Raw genomic sequence first — 7408 nt, 5'->3', positions numbered from 1 at the left:
GCTGACAGAGACTGGGGCCACCAACAGGTGTCCCCGCCCCAGGGCCCTCCCCAGCAGCTAGCCCAGCCTAGAGCCCCACCATGACGTCCACAAGGCCCCCTTCACAATCCGGCTTCAGTTGTGGGGAACCTCCCTCACCCCACCCCCTTCCCAGATGGGGAGGGGGCGCATCCTGGCCCCTCTACCTGGCTCCCCGTCCTGCTACTCACCCCGCCCTGGGCGCCTCTGGCCGACCACTCCTGTCACCACTCCCGCCGAGGCTTTGGTGGGGGCTGTCCTAGAAACCCAGAACGTCTTACGGCCTTCCGGACACACAGCCCACCCTCCCCACACTCTCGTTGGCCCCAGGATGGGGATGGACACCCTGGGTGTGCCTGGGCAGGGAGGGGGCTGGCTGGTGTCCACAGCTTAGGTGCAGGGGGCCGAGGGGGACCTGGGGAAGACCGTGTGGGTGTGGGGGAGGGACAGACCACCCTTCTTGCCAGAAGGCCCAGGGGGGAAGGCACCCTGCCCCAGGCTCTCCCCACCAAGTTCCTGCCCCAGCCCTGGCCCGCTGCCCGGCTCAGTGCCCAGCACTGCACCCTAGACTCTCTCAGGCGGGTCGGGCACGTCAGCCCCACCCCATTCACCGGGGACGGAGGGCTGGGGGCCCACAACTGGCCCAGGTGACGAGGAGCTGGCTCCCAAGGGCCTACCTGGCTGCAGGCACCCCAGGGTCCCCCCACCGGCCAGCCCACATCCCCCAGGGTCTCCCCCACCCGCCAGCCTGCATCCCCCTGCCACCCTTGGCTGCCCAGCCACCTGTCCACGCGGGCTCAGCAGACACCCTCCCGCTGAGCCAGTCTCCCAGCTTCCCTGGGGCAGCCCCGCTGGCCCCCTCCCCCCAGGACGTGTCCTTGGGTGAAACCCTTTCCCCTGGCAGCCCCCCAGGCAGCCCACCCTTTGTTCGTTAGAGAGGGGCGGCCTGTGTACACAGGAGGGGAGGGTGGGTGGTGGGTGGGGCCCTGCCCATGGGACAGGGACCTGCATCCTCACGGCCCTCACCGCTGGGTCCCCCAGACGGACACGTACAAGTCCCGACTCCTGGCACCTGCGAACCATCTGTGGAAATATGCTCTTTGCAGAGGTGATCAGCTCAAGACGAGGTCGTCAGGGTGGTCCCTAACCCAGTGACTGGTGTCCTCGTAAGAAAAGGGTAGAAACCCACTTGACCTCACAGGCAGAGGCCGGAGGGGTGCACTCCCAAGCCCAGGACCACCTGCAGCCCCAGAAACTGGAAGAGGCGAGGCAGGACCCTCTGCTCCCTCTTCGGAGAGTGGGCGGCCCTGGGGGGCGATGCACTGTTCGTGGTCGTGTGTGAGGCCGCTGGGGACACCCCTGCAGCCATCAACCCCAAGGGCCCAAGGAGCCGAGGCGGCCAGACTTGCTGGTGCCCCCGCCCCCCCAGATCCCCTGCATCCAGGCCTGGCTGGGCCTCCAGCCGCTCAGGCTCTGTACAGACAGCCCCGGGGGCGGCGGGTGGGATGCAAATCCTCCTGGCTTCCCCTTCCCAGAGCAGGAACCTGGGCCCGATTTGAATGTGGCCTTACCGAGCTGGTGACTATTGACTTTGAATGGGAGGCTGGTGTCTGGGGAAAAGGCCTGGGTGTGCATGGGAGGCAACAAGGCACGGGCCAGGGCAGCTATGACGAAGCTCCACAGACCGGGCGGCTCAGAGCCCTTTACTCCCTGCTCCAGAAGTCCAACACCGAAGTGTCGCAGGGTCTTCCTGGTCCCCTCTGCTTCCCGGGGGCTCCAGGTGTCCCTGGGCTGTGGTCCCTGGACCTCAGCCTCTGCCTTCATCCTTCCGTGGCCTGCCCTGTGTCTCTCTGCCCAAATGTCCCTCATTTCACGGGGACACCGGTTGCTGGATAGGGGCCTACTCGACCCACTGTGACCTCGTCTTAACGAGGGGGCTGGCTTGTGCCCACAGCTCAGGTGCAGGGGGCCGAGGGGGACCTGGGGAAGACCTGGGGAATGACAGCTGCATAGACCTTATTTTCCAGATAAGTCCCATTCCGAGGTTTGGGGGACATTCCTCTACCCCAGAGTACAGGCGGCGGTGGGGGCAGGGGTGCGGATGGGACAGGGACCCTCGGGGCTGCTGTCTGGGGACAGCCCTCCCTCCCGCCCGCCTGGGACCTGTCATGCCCTCTGCCCAGTAGGGTCATCTCTCGCCACATCTGCACACGCGCTGCAAGCAGGAGGCTCCCAGCTGGGTGTGGGGGGGGTTGGGGGTTTGGGGCCTGGACAACAGTGATGGGCTCAAACTCCGTGAGCCTCACGCTGGCTGGGCCGGGGAGGGGGCCTGGCGGGGACAGCAGTGGGCGGCCGCTGGGGTTCCTCCTCTGACTCCGGGCCCCTGTCCTCACTGACGGGACAGGTGGTCCCGAGCAGGAGTGGAGCGCAGGCCTCGCCATCCCTGGGACCACAACTGCCACTGCTCAGGCCACGCTCCAGCCTGGGGCCTGGGGCGGCATTTGGGCATTGTGCCGGGTGCTGGGGTGGCACGGTGCCAGAGGCCAGGCAAATAGGGCCAGTGGGAAGGGTATGCAAACAGGCAGGATTTGCATGAGCAGGTGTCCGGGTCTTTAATGGCCCCCCCCTTGTTCCTGGAGAGGTGCGGGGGGAGTCAAGGAAGCTAGGGGTGGGATCCTATCTAAGCCCTGGTTGGAATCCGATCCCACAAATCCTGATCAGGGAAACTGAGGCAAAATCTCCAGCCCTGGCAGCCAAGGTACTGAGGGCTCTCACTTGGGGGACAAACGGCCACCCCTTCTCGGAGGCCATCAGGGAAACGGCCCCAGTGTGGACGCAGCCAGGCAGCCAGGCCCCAGGGGTCCCGGTCCAGCTCGTCCCCCAGATGTGTGACCTTGGGCAGCCCCTCAGACTCTCTGGGCCCTTCTCTTCCCCCTTGAGATGTAGGGAGAGAGCAGCGATGAGAAGGCACCCACCGGTCCCACACCAAGCTCTGCAGGCCAGCAGGCAGCGCCGTGGCCCTGATGTCGCCCAGGTGAGGTGCGGGTCTCCCCAGAACAGGCGTGGAGGGCGCGGAGCCAGGAGAAGGCCGTGCAGGGGAGCCTCCCCCGCCGGACCGGCGCCGGCTAGGCCCCTGCCCCCTTCCCTGGCGGTTTGGGCAGATGCTACACCAAAGTCCAGGACCTTGGTCCTGCTGCCCAGACCCACCCCAAGCACTGGCTTTGGGCCTGGGGCAGAGAAGCCCTCACCCACAGAGAGGCTGTCCCCCCACAGCCCCCGGAAGGCAGGATTCTCTCCAGGCTCCAGACCAGGGATGCGGCCAGAGCGCGTCCCCTGCGGCAGCACCTACCCGTCCCACCTGGAGGAGGGGACCCCCTGCTCCTGCCCCCACCTGGAGGCTGGCAGCTCGGGGCACCTACCTGCCTGCCTTCTCCCCGGCGCCCGGACACGCGGCTGCTGGCCGGCGAGCAGAGGGGAGGCTGCCCACCGCACGGGGCGCCCGCCCGCGAGCTCCCTGCTCCTCCTCCCTCCCGCTCTCCACCCCGGCACCTGGCAGCCAATGCCGTGAGCAGCACGGCTGCCACCTGATCGGGGCACGGCAGACCCACAGGCCTGCTGTGGCCAGAGCCACCGGCGCAGAGGGCCAGCCCTCCCCGGCCCGCCTGGCCCAGCGGCGCCTGGGCTCCGATGGGTGGGCCCCCGTAGCACTGGCTGCCAGGCTACCTCCTTGCTGTCGTGCCCTCCACGTGTGGCCCGGGGCTGAGTCCGGTCAGTGTCACACCCGACATACCTCAGTTTCTCTCTCCAACCAGCAGGAATGGCAGACCCCAGAGTGTGCGGCCCAGCCGCCACGGCCGCGTCCCAGGGCGCATGGTCCTGGAGGTGACCCGCCGTGAGCACTGTCTTCAAGCAGGGCAGGACAGAGTGCCCGGGTGTGTGTGGGCGGGGTGCTGCCGGGAATCCCAGAGTCCTGGGCTCACACCCTGAGTGTCTGTCAGCCTCCTGAACCACGCTGGGCCTCAGTTTCTCTGAAAACCGGGCCCCAGAATAGTCCAGCTTCTGGGAACTGGTGGGTCACACCTGATGGCAGAGCCTGGACGACACTTCTGTGGGCCCCTCCCCAGACCGCCTCCCAGGACCCCCTTGTTCCCTGAGCTCCAGGAGGGCTGGGGGACAGCCTCCAGGCCCTGCCCTCTGGGACCCCAGGGCCTCGCCAGGCTGACCTGTCGGCCACCAGAGGGCGCCCCAGGACCGCGAGCGGAGTCGGATCAGCGGAGGTGCTGGGGGGCAGAAGCCAGGTTTGCCCCTGGACAGGAGGGCTCAGATCAGGGCCTGGGGCACAGCCGGTAGCTTTGGGGGGAGAGGGGCTTTCTGAGGCCCCTCAGGAAATAACGGGCCCCGGGTACGCGGAACCCACAAACCCTTGGGGCCTGAGGACCTGTGGACCAGATTCTGAACGGGCCGTGTGCAGGGGGCCGGACCGCAGCCCCAGTAAGGTAGGGGGCTGGGGGGGCTCTGCTGGGACAGTCCCCAACTCTGAAAGTCCCCAACTCTCACACCCACCCTGCAGGCTGGGGCCTGAGCCTGCTGGGGGTCCTGCCAGTGTCGGGGAATGTGGGGAGTGAGGGGGTCTCCCCAGACTCTCCAGCCGGTGGGACAGGGCAGTCTTGGACCCTTCCCTTCCTCTGTTCCCATGTCCTGTCCCTCTACCTCCGCCTCCTGGACACCCCTCCCCAGCCCCCCAGCCCAGTACCAGGCCATGCCCCTCTCCTGCCTACAACGCTCCATGGCTCCCCATTGTCCCACGGAATGCAAACCAGCCCGCGGTCCCCGCCCTCCCGGGCCATCGCCCACCTCCCTCTCTCCAGGCATCTGGACTCCCCTTTGCTCCCTTGTCCCCACCTCCCTTCTGCTGCCCCCCCCCCGCCCCCCGCCCCAGCACAGGGTCCTGCTGGGTCTCTCGTCCTCGCTTCTGGTGTTCTTCTCCAGGAACCTGGCCCTCTGGAGTGACTTTCCATGTCTTTGTTTGCTGCCTGTCGCTTCCTGCTCGGAGCTGGGGGCCACCGAGGCCCCTGGTGCCTCCTGAGCTCAGACCACAGCCTCCGGGGGACCGAGCGAGTGTGCAGGGGCGTGTGTCAGTGGGAGAGCCGCTCGGGGCAGGGACGGGGCGAGCTCAGCAGGGGCTGGGGCACCGCTGTGAGGGGAGGCCGCCCGGTGCCGGAGCGACATCCGAGAGGGCCTCCCTCACTTTGTACGGTTGGCCCCGGGGCCAGCACTGCACGCGACGGACGGGACTGTGATCGAGTGACACCTCCTTTTGGGGAGCGGCCACGTCAGCAGAGGGCAGGACCTGCCCCCAGGCCACTGTCCCTGGAACGGCAGGCCCCCCGGGGGGGAGGCTGACCAGAGACCCACAGAAGTGCAGCCGAGGCCTGGGAAGGAGAGCGCCAGCGCTCGTGTGGGCCTGGACGGGCAGCCCCGCCCCGTGCCTGCCGCCGGCCACGCAGGGTTTAACACGCAGGAAGGCTGGCAGCCCTCTGGCCACCTTTGCTCTTTTGTCTCGTAGCACAAAAGCCACGAGAGCCACCAGCCACAGAGGGCCCCACTGGCCCTGGGTCTCCTCCAACCCTAAGCCTCCCTGGGTCTGCATGAGGTCCAGACTCAGGGACACTCAGACAGGAAGGGTCCTGCCCTGGTCCTCAGGGGGGATGCCCCCTCTGGCCACTCGCGGTTGGAGAGGGCAGGGCAGGCTCTGCAGGACAGGGCCAAGAGGCCAAGAGCCCCGTGGGCTTCAGGGTCACCCATGCAGAGCAGCCCAGAGCCCCAGCTCCTTCCCCGCACTGCAGGTCTGCAGCCACCCCTCCTGCCCACCCTGGAACCCGCGGTTGTGAAGCTGCCCCTCGAGGGCCCTCGTCCCCCATGGCCCCAACCAGGGTCCTCCGGAGTGACCTTCGGATCTCAGCCCAGGATCCTGTGTCTGGCAGGTGGACCCTTGTCCTCCGTCCCCAGGAGCAGGGACCAGGAAAGGAAGGGACAGAGGATGGCAGCGAGGCCTCTGGCCCCCACCTCACGGGCAGCACCTGTGGTAGGCACCTCTCTGCCGGGCACCAGCGTTTCCGTCAACCCTGGAAGGGGCGTCGACCTGGCCCCATGCAGGGCTGGCCCCCCGGAGTTGGTGGGGGGAGTCCGGCCTAGGCTCACGCCCTCTCCTTCCGGCCATCTCGTCCCGTCCTCAGAGGCTTCTGGGGATGCAGACAGGAGACACGGCCGCCCCCACCCCTCGGACGGTGTTTGGCAGTCAAAGGCAGAACTGCAGATAAAGGAGTGTCTCCTCCAGCACCAGGGGCGGCCCTGCGCTCGGGCCATCAGGCCCTCAGGCCCGAGCAGGTGTCGCTGCGGAGGCTGGGCCCCGGGGGGGGGGGGCTCCCGCACACACCCGAGCACTCTGAGTCTGTCCCTCCTGCATGCGTGTGCACCTGCGTGAGGGGCCGGGGGGCTGCGGGGTTACCCTCCCTCGACAGGGGAGGCGGCCGGTCCCTGAGCGAGATGAGCACGAGACACCACCACCCACAGGGCCCATGGGGCCAGGACAGCGTTCGGAACAGAGCCCTGCGTCCCTGGAATCACTGCAGCCCCCCGTGCCCCAGGGCCCCAGGGAGGTGAGCGTCCAGGGCGGGGACTGGTGTGTGTGTGTGTGTGTGTGTGTGTGTGTGTGGACACACAGGTCTTGCCCCGCTGGTGCAGCTGGAGCTCCAGGCAGTGGGCATCAGGTCAGGGGACACAGCCCGGCCGGTCCTCAGCTGCCCCACCCCGCCGACCCGTCTCCTTCCTCTTGGCCTCTGAGGCCAAGAAACCAATTCTCCCTTCCCTGGGGTCTGCCAGGCTTATTAAAGGCAGGTGTCCGTGGATCCCCTCCCACCTCCCGGCCCCCCAGGTCCCTTACCCACCCTCCCCAGCCATGCATCACCCTTCCGCTCCTTCTGTCACCACTTATTGAGCAACTTCCATGTGCCAACATTGTGTGAGGCGTCAGGCGAGACGCAGACAATGAACAATGAAATATATAAGAACTAAATAAAAGAAAGAAATGATTAAACTGGCTGTGGAAAAAGCAAGGGAGAACCAGTGGTTGGGGGATTTTATTTGTAAATGGGCGTGTCAAGGACTACCTCATCACGAAGGTAATGTTTGTGCAAATAACTGAGGGAAGGGTGGTCCGTCTGCTCATCATCCCTTCACCTACCCACTCCCATCCATCCACCATCCGTGTATCTATCCGTCCATCCGTTCATCTGTCTTGCCATCTGTCCATCTATTTGTCCATCCATCTACCCACCCATTGGGTATCCACCTCTATCCACCCATCCACATCCACCCATCCATTCATCCA

This window comes from Mirounga leonina, unplaced genomic scaffold, assembly GCF_011800145.1.
Source record: "Mirounga leonina isolate KUSES-001 unplaced genomic scaffold, KU_Mleo_1.0 Mir_166, whole genome shotgun sequence".
NCBI classification, from domain to species: domain Eukaryota; kingdom Metazoa; phylum Chordata; class Mammalia; order Carnivora; family Phocidae; genus Mirounga; species Mirounga leonina.
The sequence above is the reverse complement of the archived record's forward strand: the minus strand, read 5'-3'. Positions refer to the sequence as shown.